Below are 23,872 nucleotides of genomic sequence, written 5' to 3' on the forward strand. Positions count from 1 at the left end.
TTGTTTATTTCTGTAATTTCCCACTTAATATTTGCAGACTGTGGTTGACTGTGGATAACTGAAACTAGGGTAAGTGAAACTGTGAATAGGGAGTGTGAACTGCAGTATTTATAAAGGTATAAGGATAGCAGTACTCTGAGGGTAGTGAAGGGAGGGGATGTAACCCCCATGGACCTGAAGAGGTGAACGGAACAAGCAGTTACTGCATCTGGAGAGAGATAGCCATGTGGAGACCTGCCCGACAGGAACTGTGAATTTCATGAAGAGACTCAGGCAACTGAGGGGGAACTGCAGAGAGGGAGATGAGGGAATAACCATCTCATCTTTTTTTTTTTTTAAATATATTTTATTGATTTTTTACAGAGAGGAAGGGAGAGAGATAGAGAGTTAGAAAGATCCGGTTTGGCTCAGTGGATAGAGCGTTGGCCTGCGAACTCAAGGGTCCCAGGTTAGATTCCGGTCAAGGGCATGTACCTTGGTTGCGGGCACATCCCCAGTGGGGGGCGTGCAGGAGGCAGCTGATCCATGTTTCTCTCTCATCGATGTGTCTAACTCTCTATCCCTCACCTTTCCTCTCTGTAAAAAGTCAATAAAATATATATTTTTTTAAAAAAAGCATATGACAATAAGCATATGCAATAGGGAATTGCAAATTAAAATGATGAGATGCTACTACATATCCATTAGAATGGCCAACATCCAAAACATTGACAACATTAAGTGCTGACAAGGATGTGGAGCAACAGGAACTCTCATGCTGGTGGGAATGCAAAATAGTACAGCCACTTTAGGAGACAGTTTGGTGGTTTCTTATAAAGCTAAACATACTCTTTCTATATAATACAGCAATCACATTCCTTGGTATTTACCTGTGCCGTGCCAGCACAGCCAAGATTTCGGTGAGCCTGAGGAGGTGTGGTGAAGGATTAAAGAAAAGACAGACAAAGAGAATATAGCTGGGGCTTGGGGAATTTCCTGTGCCTGGATGAGGCCACAGAGAAGGATCCAGCTAGCAAGCTGAGGCTTTATTTTATAGTCAGAGAAAAATAAGGTAGTGGTCACCATAGTTACAATGTTCTTGTGAGTTTCACTTGTTTTGGCAGCACTTGCTGAACCTCCAACAGCCCATTAGCTACCCAGGAAGGATCTAGGGGGCGGCCATAATGTCAAGCTTAGTTATGCTAAGAGGGCTCTGCCCTCAAAGCTGGGACTTGTGCTCTGCCCTCAAAGCTGGTCCAAGGCTTAACTCTAGAGCCGCTCCCTACATTTACCCAAATGAGTTGAAATTTATACCCACACAAAAACCTGCACACAGATGTTTACCTCTTGAAAAAAACCCAAGATACCCTTCACTAGATAAACGGATAAAATGTAGTAGATAAACGGATAAAATGTAGTACAACCAGTCAATGGAATATTTATTCAGCACTAGAAAGAAATGAGCTATCAAGCCATGAAAAGATGTGGAGGAAACTTAATTGCCACTCTGTAAAGACAACATACTATATGATTCCAAGTACATGACATTCTAGAAAGAATCAGTGGTTACCAGGGAATAGGGGAGAAGGAGAGATGAATAGATAAAAAAACAGAGGATTTTTAGGGCAGTGAAACTATTTTATAATATACAATAATGATATATACATACAATTATACATTTGTCAACACCCATAGAATATAAAATACCAAGAGTGAACCATAATGCAAACCATGGGCTTCAGGTATAATGAGGGATCATTGATTGTAACAATTTATCACTCTAGTTCATGATGTTGGCATTTAGGGGGAGATTATGCATATGTGGAGCCAGGGGATATGTGGGAAATCTCTATACTTTAGAACCTAAAACTTCTCTAAAGACTATTTTCTAAAAAGGATGTGGGGAGACCCTGGAGAAAAAGGACCATAAATTTAGAAAAACTACAGTCCCACTACACTCTGAAAGTAGTCAGAACCCTGAAAAATCCTGGTTTGGTAGTCTTACAAGAATGCAATAGATAGCGGGGAGCATGAGGGAGAAGGTGGGGAGGTGTTGCTCCTATAGTTCCAAAGAGAAAAATCATAGGGAAGATCTCTGATTAATCTCACCTGGTTATAAGCCTACTTCCCGACTTAATCAGGGGAATGGGCTACTAAGATTCACCTGCCAAGTAAGCCAATGGACCAACAGGGACATCCACAGGGCTGAAATCCTAATACTCCCATATCTTATATAATAAAGAGGTAATAGACAAATCGACCCTGCGTCTCACAAGACGACCAGCTATGACCAGGCCAGCAGGTGGGTTAGTGAGGGACGACCAAATGACTGAACAAGCAGGCTGCGTGGGGCACCCAGGCAGTTGGGGAGGCAGTTGGGGGAGATTAGGCTGGCAGGGGGGGCAGTGGGGGGTGACTAGGCTGGTGGGGGGGCAGTTGGGGGCGACCTGGCCAGCAAGGGGGGCAGTTAGGGATGATCAGGCTGGCAGGGGTGACAAGGCAGGCAGGCAGGTGAGCGATTAGGAGCCAGCGGTCCAGGATTGTGAGAGGGATGTCCGACTGCCAGTTTAGGCCCAATCCCCGGGATCGGGCCTAAACCGGCAGTCAGACATACCCTGAGGGGTCCCAGATTGGACAGGGTGCAGGCTGGGTTGAGGGGACCTCCCCCCATGCACGAATTTCGTGCACTGGGCCTCTAGTATATCTATAATAATAAAAGTGTAATATGCTAATTAGATCAGACATCCTTCTGGACGTAGCTGGGGCTGCAGCCATGGGATGCAGGCAGCCACCAGGCTGTGAAGGCCTACTCTTGCACGAATTTTGTGCATCGGGCCTCTAGTTGTTATATAACCACTGTTGAAATCCACCAAGTAAGTACCTCTCTGATACCCACTATGTTGGCCCTTCACCATATCCCCTGGACCTCCCCTTACCATCCAGCTACTAAAAATCAACTCCACAACTTGGCTTGGCTACTACGGCTGACTTACAATTTGATCAATTGGGCCACACCATAATAATTGTTCAATATTTTGACTGGGAAGCTTCCAGGTTGAGGAATTCAGAATGCTTTTACATACTGACACCCTGGAGCCCCAAGCTCCAAGACAACAGAAGCTCTTTGTTTAAAACCTTGCCCTAAGAATCTCTTCACTTGGCTGTTGCATTGCCATTAATAAGGGATTTCAACTGTGTGAAGGATAGAATGGCTAAACATTTTATTGATTCATTGTTAACCAGAGAGCATTGCAGTCATTTGAAAGACACACGCAACTTCTAAACCCACAACTGGCTTCTCCTGAATTAAGAAAACGCTGTGATCTTATCTACATGATGTCAGACTAGAATCGTTGAATAAGAAATAAGCGAATCTGATCTTTCTGGAGATTTGGGGAAGTTGCAAAAAAAAATACAAATAAAGAAAAATGGTCATGTTGTTAAGACCCGAAGTTTTGTTTCTAAGACTATCTGAAGCTGACCACAACCTAATTGCCCTGAGGGTTTAATGATTAAGGGAGTAAACTTTAAAGGGAGGAGAGAGGCAGGTTTGTATGTTCTTGGGTCAACAGCTGAATGCAGAAACAGTCAGATGGGAGAGATGCACAGGGCAAGGTACAGGAAAAGTGTGCGGAGCTCCCATGCCCTCTCCTGGCGGCCACTCTCCCAGCACCTCCTCATGTTCACCAACCCAGAAGCTCTCCCTAATCAAGGGAAACTTGCTCTGTTAGGTGTTGTTTAAGAGTATATTTAAGTGAAATAAGTCAGTCAGAGAAAGATACATATCACATGATCTCACTCATTTGTGGATTATAATGAACAACATAAACCGATGAACAAAAACATATCTAGAGACAGAGAAGCATCGACCAGATGCTCAAACCTCAGAGGGAAGGTAGGGGAGGGTGGGGGTAAGGGGGAGAGATCAACCAAAGGACTTGTATGCATGGATATAAGCCTACCCAATGGACACAGACAGCAGGGGGGTGAGGGCAGGACTGGGAGGATGAGGGGACAATGGGGGATAAGGACACATTTGTAATACCTTAATCAATAAAGGAAAAAAAAGTGGTCCAAAAACTTAAAAAAAGAAGAGTATATTTGACAACCATTTGGTCATCATTTAAAAATGTTTTGTTATTTCCAGACAGAAAGGCAACCACTGTCTTATTACACTGCTTCAAGATTACAAGTTGTTTGTATTTTCTTCTAGATGTTTTTTAACTTTTTGAATAGAAAAATGCTTTATATTTTTGGTTAAATATGTTCCCTAAGATGCTAGTGAATTAAAATGTAAATATGGTGACTTCTTTGTATAATTACAACCAGGACAGAGATGACTGGTCTGGAGGTAACTAGTTTCATGATGTGTAGTCCTGGGAAACCGTTAACCTTTACTAACTCAACATAACTTTGTTTATAAAGATACCCACTGATTCAGCTACTAAAGAAAGAAAAGAAAACTAAGAGAAAATTTTGCTACCCACTTCAGCTTGTCTTCTTCAGATGTTGAAATTGGCGGGTCCAGGAATACTTATGAATGTCTAGTTCTAAGTCATTTGCCTTTGTTACTTTTCTTTGTAAAGCTGTGCTAAATACTTCAGTTTCCAGAAGAAAAACTGTGTTGACTGGGGCCAGCTTCATGAGTGTGCAAACCGTGTAACGGAAGAGGCCCTATGCTCAAAGGGTCCTGCACTTAGTTTAATGCTGGGCTGTCACCATCTTGAAATTCCTAATAACTTTTGAACCAGGGTCTTGCATCTTCATTTTTCACTGAGCCTCAAAAAGTATGTAGCCTGTTCTGATGTTGCCTTTCATCCCTGAAAGTGGTGTGTCGTGAATACATGGTTGAAGTTAGGGAAAAGCTGTAACGGGAAAAGTAAATGCTGGGCACTCTAATACTGCATGCACTGGGCATGCGCACTTGTAATCTAAGGGATGATGAAGACTGTGGGACAGTTCAAGGGAGGAGACTCTTAGGAGTAATCAGCCCCACACAAGGTTCTTAACAACACTCATAAATCAGAAGAGTGGTTGCCTATGGAGAGTGAGCGGGGTGGGGATTAAGTGGGAAGAAGCACATGGGAGCTCTCTGGGGTGACAGTAATGTTTTATATCTTGACAGGAGTTTTTATGCTTTTTTTGAAAAAACTCAGCAAAAATACATTTGAAATTGAGCATTTCATTGTTTGTAAATGTTGTATCAAGAGAAAACCTATTGAACTCCAGTTAATGATATTTAGGGTAAAGTATATTCATGCCTGCAATTTTGTTGCTTGAAATGCATCAAAACTGAGATGGATGAAGGTATAGATAAGGGACGGATGGATAGATAGATAGATAGATAGATAGATAGATAGATAGAAAATGTGATAAGGCCAGTAGAGTAAAATACTAATGGAAGACTTTGGGTGATGAGTATATAGGCGATCATTATAAAATTCTTTCAACTTTCTATAACTGAACTTTTTTTTATAATAAACTGTGGGGAAAATATACTTTCAAAAGAAAAAGGCAGTTTCCATTTGTTTATGAGATTTACAGTGCCAACATTTTGGTGGACTTGGCAGTTACTGAGACAGAACAACTAAGCCAATAGCTGAATTGTGTTTTGCTTAAACTAAAAACTCAAAGATGCTCTTTTCAGATTTCTAAGTCCTTAAAAAGTGTATGAAGCATGTCTTCAAAGTGGAAGATTTCTGGTGCTCATCTTAAATCCATCTAGTGCTTGCATGTGCCTAAGAATGCTAGTCCCCGGGATGATCTATAATGCATGGAGTGTATGCTCTCAGCAGTGTTTTTCCTCTTTTCTTGACGTCACTTGGCATTTGTAAGGGTTGCCAAGGTAATGACCAGACACATCTAAAGACAAGCCTGCAAGAAAGGACAGCATACTTATTTTTTCCCTTTCAGCATCAAATATATTTAAAATTCATAACACATTCAGTTTGATAAAGTCCTACTTCACAGAAAAACAAAAGTTCACAGTAAAGAACTCTTCCCACCCCACCCCCCTTTTTTGCAGCTCTGCTTTTAATTACTGGGTCTTTAAAAAACAGTATGTAGACTTTTAAGGTTATGCCACAGTTTTTATCTGGTGAGGAGTTGCTGGTTGTATTTCATAAAATCATTTTGGTAAAGTCAGTAGAAAGGCCTAGTTTATCTCAGTTGTAGGCAGGGGGGGAAAATGGGATCTGTTCAAAAAGGAATATTTCATATTTCTTGAAAAGTAAGTGATCTTACTAAATTAGTTAAGGAATAATTTGGGAGTTATCAATCAACATGGTTAATTGATATGTTTCCAACAGAGCAGATCTGTCACATTACACCGATTCCAACTTTTATATCCCTTAGATTTTCTTAATAACCCATTGTGGATTTCATGACTGAATATAAACCATTTTTGGTGACAATTTCTATATTCAGCCTTAACCACTTCTTGGGTAAAAGATTCGATAAACTTAGTACCAAGAGTGTAAGATTGTAGCATAAGGTTTTTGATGCTTGAGTCTTAAATGTAAGACTCAAGCTTCAAATCATGTGCACGTTTGGTATGGACTGTAATGAAAAATTCTATGTCTGACCCCACAGGTCACCTTTTTCCTGACTTCCTAGGACTAAATCGGGCCCCTCTCCTCAGTCTTCACCACAGACCTCGGGCTCAGAGTTCAAGCCCTGGAGGCCATCCTCTCTCCTTGTTATTATTATTTTTTTTAATTTCTACTTTGGAACTTCTCCAGCTTCATAATGTCTTTCTTTAAAGGAATCAACATTTCATGTGCATTCAAGCAGGTTATAGTTTGATTCTTCAATGAATGGATTAATGTGTGTCGAATGGTAACATCTTCATGGGATGGAGAAATTGCTGGTGTGGGAAAAGGGCAAGGGAGGGGGAGATTACTATTTGAAACTCCCACTGGGTTGTGTTAGCTTCCTCCAATTTTCTGAACCTCTGTTTTGTTTGAATTTTCAGGGTAAGAGGCATCTCTTCGTGAATCCCTATGGGCAACTTCATGAAAGTGAGTCTGTCGCTGAGCACTGATCGAGCCCCTGCACTGGTGCCTGGCTCTGCGCTGAACCAGTGTCTGCGCCTTCCTGCGCCTTTCCCACACACCAAGCTTCAGAGACATGTGAAGAAAACCAGGAGGCCCCTCTGACGCAGGCACAACCCGCCCCTCCCTACGCTCCCATTCCTCCTGGATTCTCTGGCTTTGGGTTCTTTTTTCCGGCTTTCCTGCCTGTAGTGTGACCAGCTCAGATCTCCTGTCTGGCTTCACCAACACCAGTTCTGCACCTCCACAGCCAGCCTCTCTCTCACCTGCCTGGTTTGCTTACTTCTGTCAGACAGCTCCCTCTAAGAAAGCCTCTCCTCGCCTAAGGACCTGCCCTGGCACCTGCCTGCTCCGCTCTCTCTGACTTCTCACCAAAGGAAAGGAGTGGACTTTTTCCAGGGAAACTTAAAAAGCACAGAGGGAGCTACTGCGCGGAGCTCACAGAGAATTAATACAGCAAGCAATAGAGTTGAGAGCTGTGTGACCTTGGGCAAATTACTTAACAACTCTGAACCTGTTTTCTCTTCAGTAAAAGAGAGAAGATAATGTTCACTTCACTGGATTATTAGAGGGATGAAATAAGGAAGAACCTTACACAGAGGAGGCTTTGAAAAAGATGGTAGCCATATTATTTTGAGATTATTTCTGAATTATTCTTTGTAATATTTGTGTGCAAGTCTGAGCCTTGGTTTAAAAACAACAACAACAAGGAAATAAATCAGTTTGACCCATAGAAATTTAAAGTGAAAATGAAGAAATGGCTCATAGCCACTCTGTTTATTTTCACTTCTTACTTTTATGCATGCTCATTCAACTAGCCTGCATGAAATGCTTTCTGTTGGCCAGGTGTTATGCTGGCAATAGATAGCTGAGTAGATGGTCCTCTCCTCCAGACACTTGCAATCTAGCTGAGAAGACAAACGTATAAATAATCATTTAGGGTTATGTGACAAATATTGAAAGGTGAGAAGCCTTTGGCTCTGCCTGGGAACACCTGGAGAGGCCAAACCCCTGCTCCCAGTGCCCTATAGAAGCAACAGGGCAAAGAGGAAAGCTTGTACATGGTTGAGCTAGCCAGGATTGAAAACTGGTGGCCTATGGGCCGTATTAGAACTGCATGCTTGTTTTGTTTGGTCTATAGTACAGGGTTTCAAAAACCAAGAATAACTTAGATAAGAACATTATAAACTGATGAATAAAAATAGATACAGAGGCAAAGAAGCATCGAACAGACTGTCAAACTACAGCGGGAAGGCAGGGGAGGGTTGTGGGGGGGGGTAAGAGATAAAAGGACTTGTATGCATGCATATAAGCATAACCAATGAAGGGGGGGAGGAGGGGAGGGGAGGAGGGCATGTGCGGGGGGGGAGGGGTAGGGGAGGCAGGGGAGTAGGTCAATGGGGAGAAAAAGGAGCCATATGGACTACTATTTGTAATACTTTAAACAATAAAATAAAATTCAAAAAAGAATAACTTACATAAAAGTTCAGAAATATGGATTTTCCTGAAAGAATGATGAGATCTGGCAATTCTAGACTATAAGCAAATGAATGTAGACTTGCTGCTTTTAGTTTGTTTTATGATCAAACCACTTGACCCGTTTGACCTACCAGGCCTCTTGGGCATTTGAGATTTCAATTTTTCACACAGACACACTTGGGTTCAAACCCAACTTTTACCACTGACTGTGTTGCCTTCAGCACTTGACCCTCAGTTACCTGTCTGCTCAATGGTATTAATAATACTACCACCTTTGCCTTTTTTAGAAAGTAGATTCTAGCCCAACCAGTGTGACTCAGTGGTTGAGCATCGACCTATGAACCAGGAGGTCATGGTTTGATTCCCCGTTGGGGCACATGCCCAGGTTGCGGTTCAATCAATCCCCAGTGTGGGGCTGTGCAGGATATAGCCGATCAATGACTCACTCTCATCATTGATGTTTTTATCTCTCTCTCCCTCTCCAAAATCAGTAAAAAAAATATATACATTAAAAAAAAAAAGAGTAGATGCTAGAAGAGCATGGATTGGAGCAGTGCTTTTTAAAATTTGGCCAACAGACAACTTTTATTAGTATCACATACAACAGTGTTTCTCAAAATTTACTACTCATATGAATGACCTGTAGGATGTGCTCTTTCAAAGTCATAGCATTGTGTCATCTGATACAATCCCAATATTGCAGTCACTAGCTATGTGTGTATAGTAGTCATTAGCCATGTGTGACTATTTACATTTAAATTAATTAAAATTCAGGTCCTCAGTCACACTAGTCACATTTTAAGGGCTTAATTAAGTGTTCAGTGTGGCCTGTGGCTACCTTAGTGGACAGTGCAGCTGTAAAACATCTCCATCATTACGGGAAGTTCTTTTAGATAGTGTTGTAGACAAGATTGTCTAATAAATCCACCTGAGATCACTGATTATCTAGGGGATGCAATTTTATTTGTTCTACTATGTTTCATTGTTTAGGACTCTATGTCTTTAAAAGTAGATGTCAACTTCGCCCAAGTTGGTTTGGCTCAGTGGTTGAGCATCAACCTGTTAACCACTGTTCGATTCCCGATCAGGGCATATGCCTGAGTTGCAGGCTCAATTCCCAGTGTGGGGTGTGCAAGAGGTAGCCAATCAATGATTCTCTCTCGTCATTGATGTGTCTATCTCTCTCTCCCTCTCCCTTCCTTCCTGAAATCAATAATATATATATATATTTACTTAATATATATTATATATATATTTACTTAATATATATATATATATATATATATATACACTTCTAGAGTTAGAATCTAGACAATTAAGGTGCAAATTATTTTTATTTATCTACTAGAGATACAAATTATTCATGTCCAATAGAAATCTTTTGGTTTTATTGTGCTGTAGAACATTAGTCAGTTTCCTATTCTTTATCTTACTTGCAATCTACTCAGCATTCTTTTCTTCCTTTGCTAAGACATACACACATGCACGCAGGCACGCACTCAGGCACGCACGCAAACACACAGTCTCCTATCTTCCCCTTTTGAACCAGCTTGTTTCTTCATAAATGAGGCAAGTAAATCTTGGACAAATGTATTTGTATAAAGATCACGTTTCTAACTTTTAAAGATTTGTACTTTGACAGGGGCAAACTATTTAAATTTATATTTGGGGCAAACTAGTTAATCTGCAAAGCCTCAGTAGGCTCATTTATAAAATGAATAATTTCTAAAACACTTTCCTCACAGGGTTCTTGAGAATTGAGTGAGATAACAATTATAAAATATTTAACACAGCTCTTGGCATGTAAAAATTGCTAAACAAATGTTAGGTATTGTGATTATTATTTAAAAAGGCTTTATCAATTGTATTTCTAGATGTCTAAGCCTCTTAATTTCTATTTTTATGTCCCTCCATACAAATGCTGGAAGTTCCAAATGTATTCTGGGCACAATGCCTGTATCTCCCCACTTTGGCTTCACTCTATCTCCACTCAGCACGTTTTCATCCTTTCTGCAACAATGGGAGAGGATCTCTGGCCAATATCTGGCTTCAGTTTGTAAGAGAAAGCCTTCCAGGCCCAGAACAACGAGAAACCTTCCCCTGCAGGCACCCTCTCTCCTCGCCACCTTCCCCTGCAGGCACCCTCTCTCCTCGCCCTCCCCCTTCTCCGCCACTCTTTCCAGCTAGCAAAAGTCATTGACTCCATACTTCCTGCCTTGCACTGTAAACACTCCCTCCAGCTGCTGCTGCATTCACTCCACGATTAACTATTTAAATGCTGAAGACCCTTTTCCCAGAACAATGCACATACTTACAGCATTGTTATCCTCTGAGTTTAAAGAGCTGTTCACAGGCCTGGCCGGTGTGGCTCAGGAGTGATGAGCATTGACCCATGAACCAAGAGGTCACTGTTCGGTTCCCAGTCGGTGCACGATCCTGACTGATGATTATCTCTCATCATTGATGTTTCTATCTCTCTCTCCCTCTCCCTTCCTTTCTCTGAAATCAATAAAAACATTTAAAAAAATTGTTCACAGAATTTTCCTCCATTTCCCTTAAGCCTCTTTATGTTCCCTATTTTACGACATCCATTTGTACCATTCAAATATAAAATTAAAATTTGTTGTTGTTAATTCTGGGAATGGTGCCAAGAATATCTTTTCTACAGCTCAGAACTATTTATTGAGAATCTTCTATGTGTGTCACATTATAATTTATTTATCACCTAAGGAACTACTCAACAAGGAAAAGAGAGAAGAAGATTTTGTTCTTTGGTTTTCAAAGTTTGTACACCAGACTTAGAAAATTCAGTCTAGCAGGTAACTTGACTGGGTCTTGGCACAGAAGCACTGTTCAGACTTTTGCAATAAAGATAATAAAGACAATGTTGAGTTAGAGAGAGAATAAAATAGAGATGTGCCAGAGAGAGATCAATAGACCATTCAAACAGCTTTATAGCATGGCTCTCAGGGGTCCTAAGAGTAGTCCTTAGCTTTATGGGCCCAGAAACTTCCATGTTTGGTTTAAACATTAGAATTTTGTGAGGGATGTTTTGGTCAGATAACTGCAAATTGGAATGTAACATGTTTTCTCCTCAGTGATACTGGGGTGGAGAGAGGCAGAGAAATCTTAAATTCAGTTTGAAGCCAAATGCTCATATCTTGCTGTTGACTCACAACACCACATGCAGCACTAAGTTTCATTACAGAACTTATATTCTACTTAAATTTTGAGTTGCATCTGAAAGTAAACAAATTGTCAAATAGTAACGCTTCCTATTAGGATGTTAATAATAAGGACAGATGTCTAGGTGAACTAGGCCAATTCTATTTGTATCACTCTCAGTTCTGAATTTTCTAGCTTTAAAACCTGGGGCAAGTTGCTCAACCTTCCTGTACTTGGATTCCTCCTCTGTGAAATGGGGTAATGATAGCAACTACCTGACGAGATTGTTGTGAGGATTAAATAGAAGAAGAGCACTTAGGAGAGTGCCTGCTACCGTGTAAGCACTCAGTGTTAACAGCTATGTTCACTTTATTGCTATTATTAAGCCATTTTACCTGAACTCACTGTGTGCTATAAGAATGACTTTTGAATATTTGTATAGAAGTTAGCATATTGTAAATATGAATAGGTATTCAATACCAGGCGGTTGTACTAAATAAAACACCGCAATGGAAACAACCTCACTTCTTTAAATAGAAAAGCAAAGCATGAAGGGGTAGGAACAGTTTCATCGTTTAAAAATGTGACCATTTGAAAGTCTATTCTTTACTAAGAACCAAGAAATGATCTAAATCAAATGCTAAACTCTGTGTATCATTTTGCTAGGCCTGCCTCAACGGAATGCCACAGACTGGATGCCGTAGACAACAGAAAAGGCATTTTTCACGGTTCTCGAGGGTGGGAGTCCAAGATCAAAGTGCTGGCAGGGTTGGTTTCTGGTGTGGCCACTCTCCTTGGCTTGCAGATGGCCACCTCTTTGCTGTATCCTCACCTGTGGTACATACACTCCTACCTTCTGTGGTATTAAACAAGTTTTAAGTATATGTAATGCAATCCATTTTGAAATACCATTTTTACCACATATTGAGCCTGAAACTCATTTTCTTCTTCTGGTCTTTTTAAAAAAATATATTTCATTGATATTTTTATTGATTTCCAGAGAGGATGGAAGAGGGAGAGAGAGATAGAAACATCAATGATGAGAGAGAATCACTGATGGGCTGCCTCCTGCACACCCCACACTGGGGATCGAGCCCGCAATCCCGGCAGGCGCCCTAATCAGAATTGAGCCAGTGACCTCCTGGTTCCTGGGTAGACGCTCAGCCACTGAGCCACACCAGCTGGGCTCTTCTTCTGGTCTTTGCTATCCCAGAGTTCCAGAGAAAAAATAGAAATTGTTTTTGAAATTAAAAAGCATAGAATCATTCAGTGATAATTAGGAGAAAATAGAGTAAATGATAACATGGTTAAAAAACCAAAAAAGGTAAAATCTATTTCAGAATGTACCTTCTGGCCCTTATGCATACCTTTAGGATTATCTACACAAAGCTGAATTACACACACACACACACACACACACACACACACCTTGTGCTAAGAAAAGCTATAAATATTTATGCTCATTATGCTTAACAACGCATATGTGTAGAACCTAAAACTATGGTTGGTTACTTTTACTCTGAACACAAAGTAGAAATGAGTCCAGACAAAACATGAAGTGTGCTTTCCCAGAGTCCTATCCTGCCATAGAACACAGTGAATGTTGTCCTCTGGGAGAGACAAGCCATTGAAATTCAGAGAACAGATTCTTAACACTGGCAAGCTATTTTTAGCTCAAGCTGTAGCTTAATTTGGAATCCAACCAGTTGAGGTCTTGCCTTTTTCTTGGATTGATTTTTTTTTAATGGCAGTAGATAGCTCTACATATGGAGAAAGACTTCTTCAAAAGTAGCATTTTCAAATGTTCTTGAAGAATCTATTTTTTAAAACTCGTAGAAAAAGTGTTCATGTTAGAGCTTTGAAAGTTTTTAAAATCTGTAGATGTTTGTGTTTAGCATTTCGGTGTATGGCCCTAAAGGAAAAAGAAAAGCTGCAACCGGTTTGGCTCAGTGGCTAGAGCATCGGCCTGCGGACTGAAGGGTCCCAGGTTCGATTCCGGTCAAGGGCATGTACCTTGATTGTGGGCACATCCCCAGTGGGGGGGGGGGGGTGCTGGAAGCAGCTGATCGATGTTTCTCTCCCATCCACGTTTCTAACTCTCCATCTCCCTTCCACTCTGTAAAAAAATCAATAAAATATATTTTTTTTAAAAGGAAAAAAAAAAAGATGCTCTTAATTGGTTTATTCAACCACAGTTCTAATGGGGTATGCAAACCTGCCCAGCTACCTGATAGAATAGCAATGCTACCTTGATGTCAGGTGCCTGGCCTGGGAGGCCTGAGCCAAATAAGGATGTGGGGAGTTTCTTGGCTTACTGGAGACTGTGCTACTCATACTCAAAAGGATCTCCCTGGGCTTAAAGGGTAGCTGATTCTATCAGCCATGATGACTTATCTGTTGCAAGGACCCCTGCTCTATATATATATATATATATATATATATATATATATATATATTAGAGGCCCGGTGTACGAAATTCATGCACGGGGGGGAGGTGTCCCCTCAGCCCAGCCTGCACCCTCTTCAATCCAGGACCCCTCGGGAGATGTCCAACTGCTGGTTTAGGCCCGATCCCTGCAGTCGAACATCCCTCTCACAATCTGGGTCCGCTGGCTCCTAACTGCTCACCTGCCTGCCTGCCTGATCGCCCCTAACTGCCCCCCCCTGCTGAACTGGTCACCCCCAACTGCCCACCCTGCTGGCCTGGTCACCCCCAACTGCCCCTTCTGCTGGTCTTGTCACCCCTAACTGCCCCCTCCACTGGCCTGGTCACCTCTTACTGCCCCCCTCTGCCAGCCTGGTCACCCCTCACTGCCCCCCGCTCCCCCCCAGCTCGCTGCTCAGTAGTTTGGTCAGCCCTCACTAACCCCCCTGCCGGCCTGGTCGCCCCACGCAGCCTGTTCGATTGTCCGTTTGGTTGTTTCTGTTGCAACGGTCGCTTAGGCTTTTATATATATAGATGTGTATGTGTCTTTTTAAATTGATTTTTAGAGAAAGAGGAAGGAAGAGGGATAGATAGAAACATCGATGAGAGAGAGTTATCTATTGGCTGCCTCCTGCACGCCCCCTACTGGGGATCTGGGTATGTGCCCTGACCAAGAATTGAACCGGGGACCTCTTGGTTCATAGGTCGATGCTCAACTACTCAGCCACACCAGCTGGGCAGGACCCCTGCTCTTGACTGTCCATCAGAGTGGTCTAAATTCAAATTCTAATAAAATAAAAGTTAATGTCCTCAGTCACACTAGCCACATTTCAAATGCTTGGTAGCCACATGTGTCTAGTGGGCTACTATATTGGATAGTGTAGAACCTTTCCATCATAACAGAAAATTCTACTTTTTTTTTAGACAAACACATATATAAGGCTTACTATTTACCAAGTACTATTTTAAGCACTTTATAAGTTTCTGCTTATCCTCATAATTACCCTATGGGCTGATATAATTACTCCCATTTTCCAGATGAGGAAACTGAGGCACAGACAGAGACATTAAGTGAGTGATAGAGCCCGGATGTGAACCCAGGCATTCTGACGTCAGAGCCTATGGCCCTTGTGAAGATTCAGGTGGTTTTGAAGAATAGTTTCACCTCACTCATCAAATCAGGAAAGTTGACCAAATGCTAGCTAAGGTCCTTTCCACTGCCAATGGTCTAGGACAGTGATGGCGAACCTTTTGAGCTCAGCGTGTCAGCATTTTGAAAAACCCTAACTTAACTCTGGTGCCGTGTCACATATAGAAATTTTTTGATATTTGCAACCATAGTAAAACAAAGACTTATATTTTTGATATTTATTTTATATATTTAAATGCCATTTAACAAAGAAAAATCAACCAAAAAAATGAGTTCGCGTGTCACCTCTGACACGCGTGTCATAGGTTCGCCATCACTGGTCTAGGATATATTCACTTACACAGTTGTTGTTGAGTGCCCACTCTTGATAGGGAGTATATTAGATGCTGCAAACAAACAAAGCAGATATGGGCCCTTGTCCTCATAGTGAGAGAAGCAGACATGAATCAAACACATAAGTCAACTACAAGGACAAGTGCAATGGGAAGCAATGTGACAAAAGGTTGGCTTTTGGTACTGAGAGTGTTTAATGAGATTCGAACTGTCGGAGAAGCCAGACGTAGCTCTTTTGAGCAGGCAGAACTTGCTGGATCAGTGCAGCCAAGAGGAGGGGAGATCAGGGAACCTCCACTGTCCCGGCTGTTGCCACCCAGTGTGGGTGAGCTGTGCCCCCATGCCCCTGTGGCGGTGTGTTTACCATGGGCCTCTGTGGATGGGGGACAGGAGTGGGAAGGTGAGGCTGGAGGCTGTGGGTGAGCAGGGCCACAGAGAAACAAAAATTTGCCCTCCCTCAGGGCACTCTTCTCCTTGGTTTGCCCAGATTCATGTCTCCTGGGCAACCAGTGCTTGTGCCTACGTCAGAGTTAAAAATGGAACATAGGCTAACATCTGTAATGGGGACCAAAAATAATTTGGGTCTCAGCCCATGCACAGCTTACACACGGGGGATAGTTGAGCACATGCCTGTCAGTAACGTCAGTGTGTGACAAGGCAAGTGTGTGCAAAATTTCAGCAAGAGAATTGAGGCAGGAAACTTTGGGTTAGAAAATGATTTGCTTCAGGGCTTTAGACTGCAGAGACTTCGCTCCAGAAAGAGCCCTGATTCTCAACTCTGTGGGTGGGAAATTTTAAGGGGAAAAAATTTAAAAGAAAGAAAAGAGCAAATAGGAACCCATTCTGACGAGGCTTCTATTCCTCCTCTCATTTTTCTGCTATGTTTCCCCAAGGCTCCAGCTTCAGTGTCTTTTGCTTCAGCAAACGCATTCTAGCTCATGGCTTTAACCAGCTCATCAGTAGATGGTGCAAATGCAGACAGAAGGCCAACAGGGAAATATCCTACTCTGGTCTTGAACCTGGATACTAGGAAGAAGGATTGCCTTCTGAGGGTTAACCCCTGAACAAGGGCAGTGGCTCAGAACAGTGATTGATCCTATGGAGGTACTTTAAAACTGGGGTTGCAAACACAGTACCTTTAGCAATAGAACTGAGGGACCCAGGCTGGGCAGAGACCATGATCAACTGAGGACTGTGAACTGCTGCCATTAGTCCAGCTAATTAGTCCTTTTTCCTATTTTTCTTTTCTTTTCTTTTTTTTTTTTAAGGGAAGTCAGAAACCTGAATCTTTGTGTGAAATGTGGGCAATTAATGTTGCTGGTTACGTGGCACAAGATGTCTGTAGGGACAGATGTGGTCTTATGCTGCTTAGACTTGATAGTGTTGTTATATCTAAAGAAAGAGGCTGCCTATAGGGAGGAGAGTGGCCTGAAGAAAAGCATAATGAAGGGAAGGTGAACAAGAGTGAACAGAGGCAAAGGGCCTCTAATTCTGCAATGCTGGGTGAGAAGGGCAAAAGAAACCACTCCACGTAGTAAGTGCATGTTGAGTCTCGTGTGTGGAGATGGCCTCAGATAACCATGGTTTGATAACATCAACCACTAGCATTAACCAGCTAACTCTATCCACACTGGTTTGGTGCTCACCATGCTACTTCTGCTTATAGTTTGGTTTCCCAAGATCTGTCCACAGGTAGAGAATGCAAATATGAACATCCACTTTATCTGGTAGTTTTACTTCACTTCCCAAAATAATAAGTGTGCATTCTAATTGTACAATTTTGGTTAAACTAAATGTGTCCACCAGGACCTCCTGGCCTAAGACATGCTTGAAAATTAAATTTCTATGTGACAATCATATGTATAAGCAGGTCCTATGTCTGGAATCACGCATTCCTCCAAGGAGCCTTGGCTTCTGGAGTGGGAAATGGTATTTAAAGGCCACAATCTGTGCTGTTATTACAGCTAGGCCTTTTCAGTGGTCAGAGCTAGAAAGTACACATTTCTGGAAATTAAAAAAAAAATCACAGGCTCATACTCATATCTCCAGTTCAAATCTAACATTACAGGGAATATATATGCACTACTGTGGAAAATCTTGATTCCTAACAAAGAAGTTATTTGCTTTACTTTGCAATATAAAATATAGTTTCAGCCCAGCCAGCGTGGCTCAGTGGTTGAGTGTCGACCTATGAATCAGGAGGTCACGGTTCAATTCCCAGTCAGGGCATACGCCCAGTCTGTGGGCTCAATTTCTCTCTCCCCCTCTCTCTTTGAAATAAATAAAAATATATTACAAATAGTTTCAAAACAATACTAATATTACTGTTAACAATGAAACTATTTAATGCATGGTTTATGATTAAACTTGCAGGAATTATTTTCTCTGGATAGTTATATCGCCAACTTGATGTAGAGTTAAAAACAATAAAATATTCATTTAAATTTTTTAATTTTTTATTGATTTGAGAGAGAGAGAGAGAGAAAGACAGAGAGAGAGGGACACAGAGAGAGAAACATTGATTTGTTGTTCTACTTATTTATGCATTCATTGGTTGATTCTTGTGTGTGCCCTGACCGGAGATCGAACCTGCAACCTTGGCATATTGGGACTATGCTCTAACCAACTGAGCTACCGGGCCAAGGTCCACTTTTTTTTATTAATTTTCATGGGTTACTTTTTTTCTTTTTGATTTATATTTTGGATATGTAACATGTACCCAAGACACCAAATCTAAAACTGTATAATAAAGTACACTCTGGAAGGAATTACTTCCATCTGCATTTTTATTAGTTTTGATTTAGCTTTGCAGTGTTTCTTTTTGAAAATATAAATAGATAGGTATGTATTTTAATCCTCTCTCTCTTTTACACGACACTAAGAGGAGGGTGACCTTGGGAGCCTCACACTGCCCAGGATGCTGCCTCTCCAGTGAGGGGACAGCTATGTCCCATGTCTCCCAAGTGGTGCGTTTGCCATGGGTCTGTGTGGGTGACAGCACTGTGGTTACATCTTTTTCCTTTGGATATAGTCAGTTCAAATTCGTCACGGATGAAGCGAAAGCATCAGCCTTCTCCTTGAACTGACTCTGCCTCCAAACTTTCCTATATCTGTTCTCAGAGCCTCAGTTCTCCTAATCACCCAGTATCAAAACTTTGGTCAACTTGGCCCTAGCTGGTATGGCTGAGTGGACAGAGTGTCAGCCTGCAGACTGAAGGGTTCCAGGTTGCACTGTGGTCAAAGGCATATGCCCAGGTTGCGGGCTCAATCCCCAGTAGGGGCATGCAGGAGGTAGCTGATCAATGATTCTCTCATCGTTGATGTTTCTATCTCTTTCTCTTCCTCTCCCTTCCTCTCTGAAATCAATAAAAGTATCTTTAAAAAAAAAAACAAACACAAAACTTTGGTCAACTTGGACTCCTCTGTTGTGTGTAGTCTTCGCACTTTATTAATCACCATGACATTTAATGTTATTACTTTTTGAGCATCAACCATAAGCCAACTATGGGACAAATAAGACATGATTGGTGATTTCAAGGAGCTTATATTGCAGGAAGGAAGACATGGAATATTTAAATGACCCTCGTATAGTATAAAGAGCTGTAATCAAAGTAGGCTGGAGGTGTTTGGGAGAACAAAGGAAGTACAGAAAATTCTAATAAGGACTTCATAGAGGAGGTAATGCCTGAGCTTAATTTTGGGGGAAGCACTCCTAATGCTAAAGAAAAACACTGTTAATATTTTAGGGTTTTTTGTTTTTGTTTTTGCCTAATGAAGGGGGCGGGGAGAGAAAACATACACTTTTGAATTTAAAAAGTGGAAGTAGAATTTAATCAGGAGAAAAAGAGAATGAAATTGGGAGAAAGAGCATTCCAGGCTGAGGGAGCCCAGAAGTAAATAAGAGCAGGATGTGCTCCAAGAACTACAGATAGTTTCAATATGCTTGGTGCGTCATAGTTTGGCAGAAGGAGGAAGGTACAGACCTGATGGTGAAAATTTTTGTCTACTCACCAGGAACAATTTTGTTTTGTTTTGTTTTGTTTTTAACCTGAACTCTCTGGGAAGCCCTCAAAGGATTTAAAATTGTGTAGTGATGTAATCAGAATTGCATTTTAAAAAGATCACCCTGGAGGTTGGCCAGAGAATGAGGATGGAATGAAAGAGGAAACTCTGTAGGCAGGACTAATGCAATAATTCAGGGAAGAAATGATGAGTGCCTGAACTAAGGGCAGGGGCAGAAAAGGTGATGGTAAGAAAACTGACTTGAGAGACATGAAGGAGACAGAACTGATGAGACTTGGCAAGTGGTCAGTGACTCTAGTACACTCAGACTTCTGGTTTGGTCAACTGAGTGGGTGGTGGCACTTAAAATAGGAGCACAACAGGTTGGAGGATGAGGAGCAATGAAGAGGGGATCCCAGTGGAATACCACTCTGAGAAAATTATTCATTCAACAAATATCTATTGTGCATCTACTATGTAAAAGACACAATGTTTTCTAGGGAGTGAGCAACAGATTGTAAGATAAGGGCAAGGGTGTGCAGTTCATTTACAATAGAGAGAGAATTAGAAAGGGTGACTTAGCAAGAATGAGAGGGAAAAGAACAGAAAGATGAGTATTAATGGGGACAAGAGAATGGAGGTTGCATCTGAGAAGCATGAGAAAGTAACTGATCTAAATAGCCAAACAGTATGGTGATCTAAAATTGCTTCAGTATAAAGGAATGCTGCAGCCCCAGAGAGTTTCAAAGCTGGGGATGCAAGTTGTATCAATTCTTCTTCTACATAGCTTCTTGTATATTCCTTTTCATTCCCATTGCTATGACCAGAGCTTAGACCAGGGGTGGGCAAACTTTTTGACTCGAGGGCCACAATGGGTTCTTAAACTGGACCGGAGGGCCGGAACAAAAGCATGGATGGAGTGTTTGTGTGAGCTAACATAAATTCAAAGTAAACATCATTACATAAAAGGGTACGGTCTTTTTTTTTTTTTTAGTTTTATTCATTTCAAACGGGCCGGATTCGGCCCGCGGGCCGTAGTTTGCCCACGGCTGGCTTAGACACTATCTTCCTATACCTTTAATTTGTATATCCCTCCTGCTTTGTTTATATTTTTAAAAGATGTTTCCTTCTTTACATCATATAAGCAAAAAAAAAAAAAAAAGAAAGAAAGAAAGAAAGAAAGAAAGAAAGAAAGAAAGAAAGAAAGAAATTTTAAACATAACACACTCATAATGTTTGAAGATAAACACTGTTAATATTTTAGGGTGATTTTTCTTTTTTGCCTAATGAAGAGGGGGGGGGGGAACATACACTTTTTAGTTTTTTAAAAAAGAATCATATTGTATACTTTGATTTTTAACATGCTTTAAAAAATCAAACAGTACAATATGGGCCTCTTTCTCTGCTCTTAAAGATTCCTCTATAACATAATTTTTAATGCCCTTATAGTGTTATGTTGTATTCTATTAAGTTGTTTTCAATTTTTGGTATTAAGAACAACTCTGACCATTTTAGCATTATGCTCTCTTTTCCTTCTCTAAATTCATAACATTTATTGTCAGTGTCACTTATTTTACCTACCATAAGCTACTTTTTATGATATTTTTATAATGTTTTTTAAACTTTTTATAAGCTTGTATTTTGGTTTTAGCAAATACTGTGTGTATTAGTCAGCTTAGATTAGTTATGCTGCAGTAACAAACAACCCCCACATCTCAGTGGCTCTCAACAATAAAAATGTTTATTTCTCACTCATCATATTTCATGTTGGCTACAGGTTAGCTGTGGATCAGCTTCACGTGCTCTTCACTTTGGGGTCTGGGCTGAAGAAGCAGCCTCTATCTGGGACATGCTGTTCTTGTGGCAGGGGGCAAAGAATGATAGTGGAGTCATGTGATGACTCTTAAATTCTCTGCTTAAAATTGTACATCACTCCCATTCATACTTTACTGGCTGAAACAAGAAACATGGTTAAGCCTGATGTTAGTGGGTGAGGAAGTATAATCCTCTCACTTAGAGAAACAGAGAATCATTGGAAGCAGTAGTAAAATCCACTTCAGCTCTAAATTTCTAGGAATACATGTACAATATTTTGCTTGTTCTTTATGTATCATCTGTATGAACTAGCTGGGTTTTGTGAGGTGAAATAATTAAGTAGCTTTATTTTTCTTACTGTCTTTCAAATGGATGGCATCCCCTTCCACAAGTATGAATTTTTCCTGGGGGCAGATCTGAAAGATTTTCTTAAAATTGTGAGGCATTCTCACAGTCTTTTCTTCATGACTTAAAGGGTTTAATTTGTTCAAAATAAAAACTTTAATCCCTCATTCAGTATAAAGCACCTTCTCTCCCACAACTATTAATCAGACCTAGGTTGAACACTTGTGTGAGAGTGTCTACCTTTCTCTATTGTCCAAGCCCTAATCACTGGGCGTGGCTGGTGCCACCATGGTGCACTCCCTCGGTCTCACAGATGCAGAGTTGCTGGTTCTTTTTCTCAGGGGATGATTGGTGAGTTGTTCAAAGACTTTCAGCTCGAGCTACCCACTGCACTGCTTTCTGATGTGGTCAAGCATCTTCCAGCTGACCCCACAACTGTTCCCATAGCTCTTGCTTCTGGCATTACACTTTCTCTTAGGGCTATCTTGTTAGACACACATATCTCTAGAATGAAGATACATAAAATAATTTCATTATTTTTAAGAAGCACAGACTTGTCAAACAGCAAACAAGACTAGGAAGTTCAGAATTATGGTTACCATGAATAAAAAGGATTATAATATCAAAGGAAAGCAGTTGTGAAACTTACCTGTCCCCTCCATACCTGGAAACTGTGATCAATCGGGAAAATGCTACACTTAGAAAGATCAGAGAGTTCAGAACTCGGAGCCAATCCCCAGTTTAGTTCGACTTATCTTTATCTGTCATTAACCTAGAAAGCAATGCAGAGACCAGGAGTAATATTTCAAATCTTGGTGGCAAGCAAATGAAAAACAGATTGAACAAATTTGGCTCGTGATTCATTCTACAATTTAAAGCCACTGTCCTTTAATTTAATCTTTTGAATGAAACTAGGGTAAGTTTTCATCCTTTTACTTGGATAATGAGCCAACCTACCCTGAAGGCTGAAGGCTGTGTCTGGGGCTGTTTGTTGGCATTAGATAACACTGGGTACCATGACATTAAGTTCCCAACAGTGTTAATTATAAGTGTTTTGGAATAAAACATAGAGCAGAAAATCAAAGAGGTTCTTAGTTCACCACGAGTGAGCCAACAGCAGGCCACCAATGGCAGAGCCTCTCCTTGTTGGGGGTAAAATCTACTGAGATATTGATGAGCTATTGAAACCAAGGATACTTTAACAGTCTATGTAGTTGATAACAGAATTTTCCCCCCAACATTTTATCAAAATTTTCAAATATACCAAAATTTGATGAAATTGTAGTAGCCTCTCCTGTGTTTATCACCTAGAGTCTATAATTAACATTTTGCTATATTTGTTTTATTATATAGATATTTACCTATCTACTCATACATCTTATTTTTTATGCATTTCAATATAAGTTGCAGACATCAGTACACTTCACCTCTAAACACTTCAGCATGCCTATTATTAACTAGAGTTCAATATTTGTTCATGTTGTTGTTTTTTGGGGGGTGGTGGTGGTGTGGTAAAATTACATGCAGTGAAAAATGCACAAATCTTAAATGTGCCCTTTGTCAAGTTTTAACAAACCTGGAACCTTGAGTTTTAATCTCCAATTAAAATAACTACATTTTACTTCCAGGGTTGCATAATCAGAAGATTTTACTGAAGTTCAGCAGTGTTTTCATAAGCTTGAGTTTCCAAGACCACCAGAGGGATAAACTACAGGCTACCACCACCCACTCATTATTGCTTCCACTCATTTAACAAATATACTGGCAACAGCAGACTGGAAAATACGATTAGAATGATGCTGTTTTACAATGGCATCCAAAATACAAAAATACCTCAGGATGAGTTTACAAGAGAAATGTGTAACATAAATAAAGGAAACTATAAATCTACTGAAAGATAAAAGGCTTTAACAATATGAAAAAAATAGCATATTTCTTAGCGGAGAGATTAAACATTGTAACACCTGTCAGTTCTTAGGCTTAAGAACATTGAAACAGAAATACCAATGGGACTGTATCTCTATAATATAATGAAATGATTATAAAATTTATGATAGAAAAGTCTAAAATAGAGGAATAAAGGGTGGCCTAACCCTATGACATAAGTACAAGTGCAATAATCCCGGC

Source organism: Myotis lucifugus, unplaced genomic scaffold (genome assembly GCF_000147115.1).
Source record: "Myotis lucifugus unplaced genomic scaffold, Myoluc2.0 scaffold_14, whole genome shotgun sequence".
NCBI classification, from domain to species: Eukaryota; Metazoa; Chordata; class Mammalia; order Chiroptera; family Vespertilionidae; genus Myotis; species Myotis lucifugus.